The sequence below is a fragment of the Pinus tabuliformis genome, chromosome 1_2 (genome assembly GCF_031772625.1).
Source record: "Pinus tabuliformis cultivar Carrire ecotype Pingquan chromosome 1_2, CPIR1, whole genome shotgun sequence".
Lineage (NCBI taxonomy): Eukaryota > Viridiplantae > Streptophyta > Pinopsida > Pinales > Pinaceae > Pinus > Pinus tabuliformis.
In genome coordinates this window covers 1,140,418,695-1,140,430,184 of record NC_142298.1, presented here as the reverse complement: position 1 = coordinate 1,140,430,184, position 11,490 = coordinate 1,140,418,695, and the positions used below count along the sequence as shown (strand labels likewise).

The following is an 11,490-nucleotide window of genomic DNA, read 5'->3' as shown; positions in this document are numbered from 1 at the left end:
GATGATTCCAACAGCAAACGAAATGTCTGGTCTGGTAGTAGTTAGGTAGTTGAGACTTCCTACAAGTTGTCTATACTCTGTTGCATCCTCAAATTATTTTCCTTCAATAGATGTGATCTTTAATTTTTGTTCCATTGGATTAGTAAGAGGATTGCATTCTGTCATGCCAAACCTATTCAACAGATCTCCAATGTAGTTCTTTTGAGAAAGAAATATGGACTTTGGATGTTGGGTTACTTCAATGCTAAGATAGTAATGAACATAGCCCAAATTAGTCATTTCAAAACTTTTCCCCAATTCCTTCTTTATGGATGCAATGTAGCTTTCATTGTTCCCTATCATCAAAAGATCATCTACATACACCACAAGATATACAATTGTTTTGCCCACTTTCTTGACAAATAAAGTTGCATCATCAAGATCATAATGTTTGAAATTGAGTTTCAGAAGATGCTCAGTTAGTTTTTCATACCAAGCTCGTGGTGCTTGTTTGAGGCCATACAAGGACTTCACAAGTTTGCATACTTTATGTTCATGTCCTTTCACAACAAATCCTTCAGGCTGAGACATAAAAACATTCTCTTTTAGATCTCCATTTAAGAAAGCAGTTTTTACATCCATTTGATGGACTTTCCAACCATTCTGAGCTGCTAGTGCAAAGAGTGTCTAGATGGTAGCCCATTTATCTGTGGGGGAAAAGTCTCCTCATAATCGACCCCTTCCTTCTATGCAAAACCTTTTGCCACAAGCCTAGCTTTGTGCTTGTCAAGTGAGCTATTAACTTTATACTTGCTCTTGTAGACCCACTTGCAGCCAATTGGTTTGGTTCCTAATGGAGGATCAACTAGCTTCCAAGTGTCATTCTTTATGAGGGCATCATACTCCTTTTGCATCGCTTCTTTCCATTCATCATGAGAACCAGCTTCTTTGAAGGAAGTTGGTTCAAAATCTATAGACACGTTCAATTCACAATCATAAGAAACATCCATATCAACAGGTGAATTAGAGTCATCCACATCACCTCCACTTTACTGGTTTGAATTTCTAGTTCCTGTTTTTCCAACCTCACCAAGATGAACACTTTCAAGTGTCTTTGCCAGCCACTTTGGGGGACTTTTCTTAGATGGTCTAGGCTACTCCGTTGATTGAACTAGGACTGAATCAAGATTGATTCTCCCAATTCTATCAATCACATCACTTAAATCATCATCTGTTGTTGGAGTTTCATGTGGGGGAGAGTGTTCTTCAGAAGAGGATTCCACATGTTGATCTAGTATAGGAATCCCCCCTTCAAGATGTGGAATCTGATTATCAAATTCTTCAGATGATTTTGCTTTTGCAAATCTATCCAAGTGATCAAGTTGCCACTCAACAACATTGTCAGTTTTGGATGATTCAAGAAAAATTACATCTCTAGATACAACAAACTTTTTATTTACTTCATCATAGAGATGGTATGCTTTAGAGATGTTTGAATACCACAAGAAGATACACTTATGACTTCTAGCACCAAGATTGTTTCTATGTACCTCTGGTATCAAGGCATAACAGGTGGAACTAAAGACCTTGAGATGTTTTACCGAAGGAACATGTCCATACCACATTTCATAAGGAGTCTTGTTTCTAGTAGCATTAAATGGACATCTATTCTTTATATATGCAGCACATAAAACATTATCTTTACATTTTTGAAGAAGAGCATGGACCGTACCATATTCAGGATTGTTCTATTGATTATTTTAGCTACACCATTCTGTTGGGGATTATAAGGCACACTTGTTTGATGTTTGATCCCACGTTGGCGAAGATAGTTTTCAAATTCATTTGATGTGTATTCTTTTCCATTATCAGTGCGAATAGACCCAATATGAGATTGTGCATCATTTGCAATCCATTTATGGAAATTTTTGAAAGTTTGAAAAGATTCAGATTTGTTCTTCAATAAATAAACCCAACACATTCTGGTGTAATCATCAATGAATGTCATCATATCTTTATTTCCATTTGCAGAAGGAACAGGCGTTGGACCACATAAATATGAATGAATGAGTTCAAGTTTTCTATGTGCTCTTGAATGTGAATCATGAAAAGACTGTTTGCTATGCTTTCCTAGAATGCAAGCATCACATTGCTTAAGTTTCCTAGGAATTGTAGGCAAACCAGCAACACCATTTTTCTTCAACAAGCGGAGGCTGTCATAGTTTAAATGTCCAAATCTAGCATGCCATAATAAACTTGATGGAAGAGTACCTTCTTCATGATGAGAATTGTATGAGAAATGTTGTGCACGAGAAGAGGTTCCTTGCAGCTTGAGAAGCCTTTCTTCTTCTATTCCCCTCATGACAAGTGAGTGGTAAGATGATTTTCTCACCTCAAGCTTGCCATCAAACATATGAATGGAGTGACCTTGCTGGTGGATGTAAGCAAAGGACAACAAGTTTCTCTTGAGCTGTGGGAGATATAGAACATGATGCAGAAGAAAGTCTAGAAGGCTAGGTAGTTTAAGCTTGATTGTGCCTAGCCCCGATGGCTTGATTTTTGATTTGTCTACAAAGTATATTGCTCCATCAACATTGTCAGTAAATTCGTCAAAAAAATTCTTTTCTACGAGACATGTGGCAGGTTGCTCTTGAATCAAGCAACCAATCATTTTAACAAGAAGAAAGTGAAGCATGAAATAAATCTTCATTTACTCCAATATTACATTGTGCCACAATATAGTGAGCAGATTCAGGTGCTTTACCTTTGTCTGTATCATTAGTTTTACCTTTCTGTTGGTTTATTTTCTTCTTAATTTTGTCCCATGATGGCTTGCATGTAGAGGCATCATGTGATCCATTTCTTTTGCAGCGAATGCAGTGCAAATCTGCCTTTTCTCTTCGAGAGTGTCTGCCCCCTGCCTCTGAAATATCTTCCTCTTCCTCTTCGACCACCTCTTCCTCTTGAAGAATCTTGAGTAGGATGCTTTTCTTTATGAGCAAGGCACACAGCCTATTTAGAAGATTCAGGGTCTCTCTTCTTTCCAAAAGCTTTCTCTCTTTCAGCAAACTTTTTCACAAGAGAGTCATAGGTGATATCTTTGAGATTTCCATTTGCTTGCAATGACTCAAGATAATTGAAGTAAGTAGGATAAAGTGCCCTGATATCACGCATCATAGACTTTACATACAATTCAACCTTAGTGGATTTGATATCATGCATTATAGACTTTACTTCAGATGCAATAGCAAGAGGATCATTATTTTGCAGTTCAAGAGTGAAGAGTTTAATCATGTGTTGAACAACTTCAAGTGGAGAATGCGAGTCATAGAGTTCTTTCAGCTTTTGTAAGGCTTCAAATGCAGTTGAATATGAAGAAATATGGTGACTCACCTCTTCATTTATAGATGTTGTGATTAATGCATAAGCTTTGTTGTTCTTGTCTTCCAAAATGATGAGCTCTTTGTCTGAGGTAGGCTGTACTGGTTCATTGTCTCCATCTCTGACACAAACGCATTTCCATAACTCATTGAAAATTAGGGTTTGTTTTATCATCTGGGACCATTTAGGATAGTTCTCCTTTCCAATGAGAACTATTCCCACCATGGATAAGATTGAATGCATTCTGTAAAAAAAAATTACTTCTGTTGATAGAAAAATAATTCTGCCAATATACAGTAAAATTGTACTTCTAGTGGTAATTTTTTTTTTAAATCAAATTTCAAAAGCGCATTTTCTCCATGTACTGTCTTTGTCTTTAAGGAAAATATAAAACATAGATCAGCTAGGCATTCTCAAAAGATTTCAAATCTCTTCCTCATATACCAATATGCAGTCAGTGTACCAAAAATAGATAATTACACTTAAATTTATATAACCCGATTCCCAAATATTTGAGGGGTAGATGATGCTAGTGCGTGGAAGCCATTCTAGTCCTGATGCCGTCACATTAACTATGTTGTAGCTCATGAACCTAATATCACATCAAATCAAATGCACATGGGTTTCGCATATCTGACACAAATCTTGTAATCTTCGACTTTTGCACAATATCAGCATACACTAACAGCTTTTCTAATATGTATTAAACATATTGCAAAAAAATATAGGGAGAGTAGATAGTTTGAGAAAAAACATTGTCTATAAAGTAGCTGGATGCATCAGCGTTGGGCTTGAATTTTCGTGGAGCCACTCCTCTGCTTCTGCTGATGGACATTCAGCGTGGTGATGAGTGTGGCATTGACATTGATGCATGGACCAAGGGTGGCACATGTGGCTGGAAGTTCAAGCACAGATTCATAACCCACAATGCTATTTACCTATCCGGAACAATTTGAAAAATTAGACAGATCCTGCACAACTCTGCTCTTAATCGATGGGCGAAGAGACAATCTTATCAGTGTGAAGAATCACTACCAAGAATTCAACGTAGCAGATCACAAACATCGACGTTTACACTAGATTAAGGTTTTGGTTCAAAACATCATGTGTGGATATCCATGATGCAGAGCGGAGGGCTGTGCATCATTCTGAGATGTCTTGAAAGAATAAGGGGACAAAAACGGGAAAACAAAACCCTCGAAGCAAAGAAAAACTCTCAAAATACAATCAAACAAAAACCTGTGAAACTCGCAAGAGGCACGAAAAAAAGAGTTCCAAGAAACCTATTGCAGCTCAATGAATGTGCTAAGACTGTATACAGCCTGTGTAGATCTTGATCGAGAATCCATGAGGCTAGGGTTTCTCTGTAATCTGCACGAGCTCCGGAGGAGCCAAAAAGGTTTTAGATATGGAGCAACATCAACGAGTAGTGTTCGTAATGGTTTTAGATATGGAGAGCCAGATAGTTCCTCAAGATAGTTCAACTCATGTTAGGCTAGCGTTGTAATGAGCAGTGTTCAGCCAATGGACGAGCATACAACACACAACAGCTACTGTGGAGGGGATAGAGAGTGTAGTAGACAGTGGACAGAGAGCATTAGGCAAATGGGAGTTACAACTGTTTTGGGAGCTAGCTTTGATACCAAGTCAGACCAGGCAGTAAGTCCTCAACCAAAATTGATTCGTGTATATTCCTTCAAGTAGGTCTTAATTAAATACATGAGGAAGAGACTGTTCACTTCATCTCCTAATGACTATTCATATTACTTATTTATCTATTTACATTATATTCACCCAATCATGAGGTTTAGGTGTCAACAAATGCATTGAAGAAAATGAATTTTAATAAGAACTAACTCGAGTTAGAGAGGAGAAGGAGCTATCTAGAATTATCTCTGTCTTCACCAATGCATTGAAGAAAATGAACATAAATAAGAACGAACTCCCACCAGCTGCTTCTATGTGCAACAATGTGTTGGTATATTCCCAAAACACCTTTGGATGAAATAATCTATGTGTGAGATAGTGAGAGGATTGAAATGAAAAATACTTTGTCTTGAATTTCCTAGCTCTTACTAGTGTATGTTCCCATCTACAAAACACACGACAACACCAACCTTCTTGACTTATTAAGTTAGCAAAACTATAGTGATCTAGGAAAGCTAAACAATTTTGCAATTTCTTAAGTGTCAATAGACCTCATTGGTCTCCCTCGAAATAAATCATTATCATGTCATCAATAATTTTAAATTAAAGATTCAATAATATTAATTATAAATATTATAAATTTTAAAATTATTATGCAACATTAATTTAATACGCAATAATTTATAAAAGGAATAGTTTAATGAGATGATTTTTGGGTATGCTTAGTAATTTTTTAATAAATTTTATTTAAAATTTGATTAAAAATTTTAAGTTGTTAACTTTACATAATTTGAATATCATAAAAGTTTTTTAAAATATGAATTATTTTTATGCTTCAAAATACAATACAATGTAAGTTTTAGAGGGGAACGGTAATTTAATTGGGGGATTGTTATGAGAATAAAGTGTTATATGTTTGTGGAAAATGCATATGTAAACACTTAGAGATCATAGTGATAGCTACTAATGTCTCTCTAATACCAAACCAATCAAATTGTTCATTCCTCTACCAACCCAATTGCTCATTCCTTTACATATAAATATAAATACAAATACAAAATACCATACAATTAAAACATTACAATCATCCAAAAATCATATTTTAAATTTTTGATTATAAAGGAATTCAAACCCCATAATTTATAAAAGCCACCTACACATTATGTCACGATCTATCAACGTATATAAAAAAAAAATTTAAATCACTTCCTGGTCCCAACTACTTTATCATTCATACATATGGTTTAATCCTATATATGTATAAAGACGTGCATTGTGTTAAATGTTCGCGGGTGTTGTTGACTACAAGTACTCTCCCTCTTATACGGTTTATGGTCCATATGGCAACCTTAACACATTTGGTTATATTAATGTCAACTCCTGTCATCGGTGCCAGCCCATGCACGGAGCCTCTCTTACCTTACCTACCCGCTCCAGGTGGCAGACCTACCGTGCTGAGGCCACGTGAAACTTGTGATAATGTGCTAGGGTTTACGCGCCAGTTGATGGACGGTGAGGATGGTAAGAGGAGATCCAAGGGTTCGGATTCAACTAAGGGTTTACTGATGGTTTATAAGCCGCTGAGCTATTTTTCCACTGCCATTTGCACATTTCTCCGCATGGTGGAGTCTGTTTAGCTCGGCGGTGGCCCTTTTGCTGCAGCTACCGGCTCTGCGACACTTCCTTTAGGTAATGTTAAACCCTATACCAAGACCGCCAACTGTATTACTCTTCTGTGATTGTTTTGAGGTTATAAATAGAGTCCTCATGGTGTTCTACGGTCATATTATTTCATGTGTATAGTGTATTGAACTAATCCCCCTGCTTCCACTGTGCTAGGGACTGGTTCCACTGCGTCGAGGGTTTGCTACGATACCGTAGCCATTCAACAATGGTAGACTACCGTGGCTTCTCCAGGTATTTACCCATCGCTGTTTAAGCATGAACTGATTTTCGGGTTGAAGGGTGAAAGATATTTTGTGAGTGCTGTATGGAATCGGTTCTAAGAGATGAAGGAATCCCTTACCAAGGTTTTCCTTAATGCTTCAGGGTTATATTTCCGGCAAACCCTGGTTCGAATGTGGTCGGCCCTTCCATGCCGGTACCAGCGTTCTCAAGGTCTTTATTCCTATGTTACTAGATGTTTGGTGTCACGCCAAGTCCTGATTGTATTTACATGCTAAGGGTCACTATCTCATGGCAGGAACCCTTCGATTCACGGTCCATAGGCTGACATTCTGACTATCTCCTCATAATACTGGATTTTAAACTGATGTCTATAATTTTATGCAAACATGGTCGCTCTAGATTTTTGTTTAATACACAGCCGATATTCATAAGGTTTCGGTTAATATAGAGTCATCTGTTCGTCCATGGAATACTATATGCTCATTAATTCACTTACAGTTCTTGGAATCTTTCCTGTGTATTTTGCTATGCGTATTGCATCGTACCATAGTCATGTTTGAGCTCGAAGAAATTCACTGTTACCAATGTTTTTTTAGGGTTTATTGACAGTCCTGTAATATTCAAGAGTCTTGTCCTTAGGACAATGACCGTATGGTTGTGTCTCTACTGCGGGAGTTCTTTTATCCGGAAGCATCATGCTACCTTATGGATATTGGTATCGACCCATAATCTGAGCACATGCATCTAGGTTATGGCATACAGTTAATAATTCCTTCTGCAATGGCATGTATTTACTGTTCAAACTTATGTAAATATTCATGGTTTCGAGCTTAACGTATTTCTTCATCAGAAAGGAAACCCCTGTTTCCAAGTTTATGCTATATTCTTTCTGTTAATATAACTTCTGATTCGTATAAATGTAAAGTGTATTCTGGGTATTGAGAGGATTAACTCCTCGGTTACCGCTTCGTTATACATTATGACAACAGGGTTATTTTAGTTTCTTATTATGGATATTTTAGAATCGCCCAGATTCATTTGTTTTTCCGGATAGTCCCCGGCTATCACGGTGCAGAGAGTTCTTCCGTTGTTACACAGCTTGATATGCACTTATTTTATGCATTTCCATTAACACAGTACTATTTCTAGAACTGCTTTAGTTTCCTATGTTTATAGCATATTCACAATTGCTATGCAGATGCGTGCATTCATTTCTATCCTGTTAATAAACATCAATTTACATATGCCTACCTCGCAATGTCTATATTTATATCAGATAATGTCTATATCAGATAGACTGTAAGCACCATTCCAGTACTTATAACATGTATCAGTTTTCCTATATTTACCTGTAATGTTTACAGTGGACAGTCTCTGTTTCCTTGCTTAATAACTAGCACTAGCATACTCTTAGCACTGATTATTGACAGTAATCTTACTTTTACTTTTATAAGCAACAAAGAACTGGTTTTCATTTCCTTCTAAATTTCTAATACATAGATTAAGGAAAAGACTAAATCTGGTGATTAATTCGTACCTGGTTCGCCAGCTACAGAAGTTAATGCTCCAGATGTTCACCTGTAGTCATATAATTGCTCTTATCCACCCAGCCATGAGATCCATTAATTCACTGGATTCTCCCCCCGAGCTGTCCTGCAGCCCTCAGCAAGACTCCAGCACCTCAGTGCCTAGGTTATCTGGTCCTCACCAGACGTAACCCTTTTCCTTTGTTTTCTTTTCACTCCGAATTTTTCCTCTCCCTCTCTGTCCCAACAGAACCGGGATACTTTCCCTCCCAGGACTTTTCCTGGCTGAGGGTTAGTTTTCCTTTTCAGTTTTCATAACTGTTTCTTTATCCAACTCCTCCCTTAGGAGACTGCCAACATTTATAAAAATATCTTCCATTTATAAATAATAAAAAATAATATCTTTTAACAATATTAGTTAGTAGTTCACACTAATTTCTACCATGGTAACTTTTATCATTACAAGATTTTACGGGGTCATTACATCTTCCCCCCCTGGGATTGGACATCGTCCCGATGTCTATTCCCATTAAATAAGTCCGAGTACACTCTCCTTATAAGCTCCTCATCTTCCCAAGTGGCCTCCTCAGGCCCGTAGTGCTGCCACAGCACTTTAATTTTGGTAATAACCCGTTTCCGCAGCCGCACTTCTCTCCGGTCGAGAATGCTCTGTGGTTCGACCAGAACCTCGCCTTCCGGTTCGACCTGCAGACAATCAATATCCTTAATCAGTCTTCCATTAAGTATATTGACACATATAATCAACGAGGTTAATTCTTACCCGAACATCTTGCCATTGGATCACATGTTTGGGATCATATACATATTTCTTTAGGACAGAGACGTGAAACACGTTGTGAATTCTAATATGGCTCCGCAAGGCAAGCTGATAGGCCACTGGCCCCACTCTAGCCAAGATCTGAAAAGGTCCAAAGTATCGAGGGGCCAGCTTGGCGCACCCACTCCATTGCAGTGTGCTCCTTCTGGGTTGAATCCTCACAAACACATGGTCACCAACCTTATACTCTGTGAATCTTCTTTTCCTGTCCATGAAGCTTTTCTGTCTGTCTTGTGCAGCCTTTAAGTTTGCACGCACTCTTTTCACCATATCTTCCATGTCTTTAAGCATTTCTGGCCCCAAACTCAGCTTGTCCTCAGGTCCACCCCAACTTGAGGGTGTGCGGCACTTTCACCCATACAGGACCTCAAAGGGACTTAGCTGGGTTGAGGTGTGATACCCATTGTTGTAAGAAAATTCGACCAGATGCAAATACTCTTCCCATTGACTTGGTTTTAGCATCACATTCGCCCTCAACATGTCTTCCAATACCTGATTAACTCGCTCAGTTTGACCATCGGTCTGCGGGTGATAGGCCGTGCTAAAGTTCAACTGAGTACCCAACTCAGCAAACAATGTTCTCCAGAAGGTGGAAGTGAATTTCACATCACGGTCTGATATAATTACCTTTGGCAACCCATGCAACCGGAACACATTTTGCATAAAGAGATGAGCAATTTGTACTGCCCTGAAAGTGGACTGCACAGGTATAAAGTGCGCTGCTTTACTTAATTTATCAACCACTACCATGATAGAATCGTTGCCCTTCTTTGTTCGTGGCAACCCGGTTACGAAATCCATGGAAATGGTTTCCCATTTCCATTCCGGAATAGGCAAAGGCTGTAACAGTCCTGCTGGATGTTGATGTTCAGCTTTAATTTGCTGGCATTCCAAACACCGCGCCAAGTACTCAACTACCTGTTTCTTCATTCCTGGCCAGTAATACTCTTTCTTGAGCGCCGTGACCATCTTTTGGTACCCTGGGTGGCCAGTGTAGTGGCTGATGTGGAACTCATTTAGAATCAACCTCTTAAGGTCATTTGAATCAGGTACATACAATTTCTTATTAAAACACAGCATTCCTGCACTATCTAGTGTATAGCCTTGCTGTAATATTTCATTAACAGATTGTTGTACTTGCTGTTTTAAGTGCTGGTATTCAGAATCATGACTTGCTGCTGCTTTTATCTGTTCAACCAGCGAACTCTGCCACTTGCTGATTGAAAGTTCATATAAACAATGAACCTTTCGACTTAATGCATCTTCCACCCGATTTTCTTTGCCCTTTAAATGCTTTATTTCAAAGTCAAACCCACTTAGAAAATCTGCCCAACGGCCCTGTCTCGCATTCAAGGTAGGTTGGCTGAAGTAATGCGTCAAACTGTGATGATCTGTTAACAACAGAAACTTCCTCCCAAGGAGGTAATGTCGCCACATTTTCAGCGCATGAATAACAGCAGTTAATTCTAGATCGTAAGCAGAGTATCTCTGCTCATGCTCTTTCAGTTTCCTTGATTCATACGCTATTACTTTTCCTTCCTGCATCAATACTCCTCCCACACCTTCCTTGCTTGCATCGGTGCACACCACGTAATCCTTATTAGGATCAGCTATCCTCAGGATGGGTGCAGTGGTGAGTAAGTGTTTCAAGTGGTCAAAGCTCTACTGACATTCTGGTGTCCACCTAAATGCCTTACCTTTTTTCTGCAATGAAGTAATAGGATAGGCTATCCTAGAAAAGCCTTCCACAAACCTCCGGTAATAGCCGGCTAACCCCATAAAGGATCTGATATCAGCAACGTCTTTGGGTATGGGCCACTCCATAATAGATTTTATCTTCTCAGGGTCGACTGCAATTCCTTCTTTAGTAATCACGTGGCCCAAATATTGAATTTCCTCCTTGAAGAAATCGCATTTGCTGAACTTAGCGTATAGCTGATGTTCTCGAAGAGTTTGTAACACCAACCTCAGGTGCTCTTCGTGTTCCTGCTGGGAACGAGAATATATTAAAATGTCGTCGATGAATATCAGTACAAACTTGTCCAGAAACCTGTGAAACACGCTGTTCATCATACACATAAAGGTAGCAGGTGCATTGGTCAAACCGAAAGGTAGTACTACAAATTCGTAGTGTCCATAGCGTGTCCTGAAGGCAGTTTTGGCAATGTCTTCTTCTTTAATTCGGATTTGATGATAACAAGATTGCAGATC

General features: G+C 38.6%; 1 long non-coding RNA gene across 1 annotated transcript; it reads left to right on the top strand.

Annotated features, from left to right (window-relative positions):
• Positions 1-6,636: 6,636 nt before the first annotated feature.
• Positions 6,637-7,689, top strand: LOC149210211 (uncharacterized). The gene is made up of 3 exons (XR_016252279.1): positions 6,637-6,696; positions 6,847-6,924; positions 7,057-7,689. It is a non-coding gene; the product is annotated as an uncharacterized LOC149210211 (long non-coding RNA).
• The last annotated feature ends 3,801 nt before the right edge of the window (positions 7,690-11,490 follow it).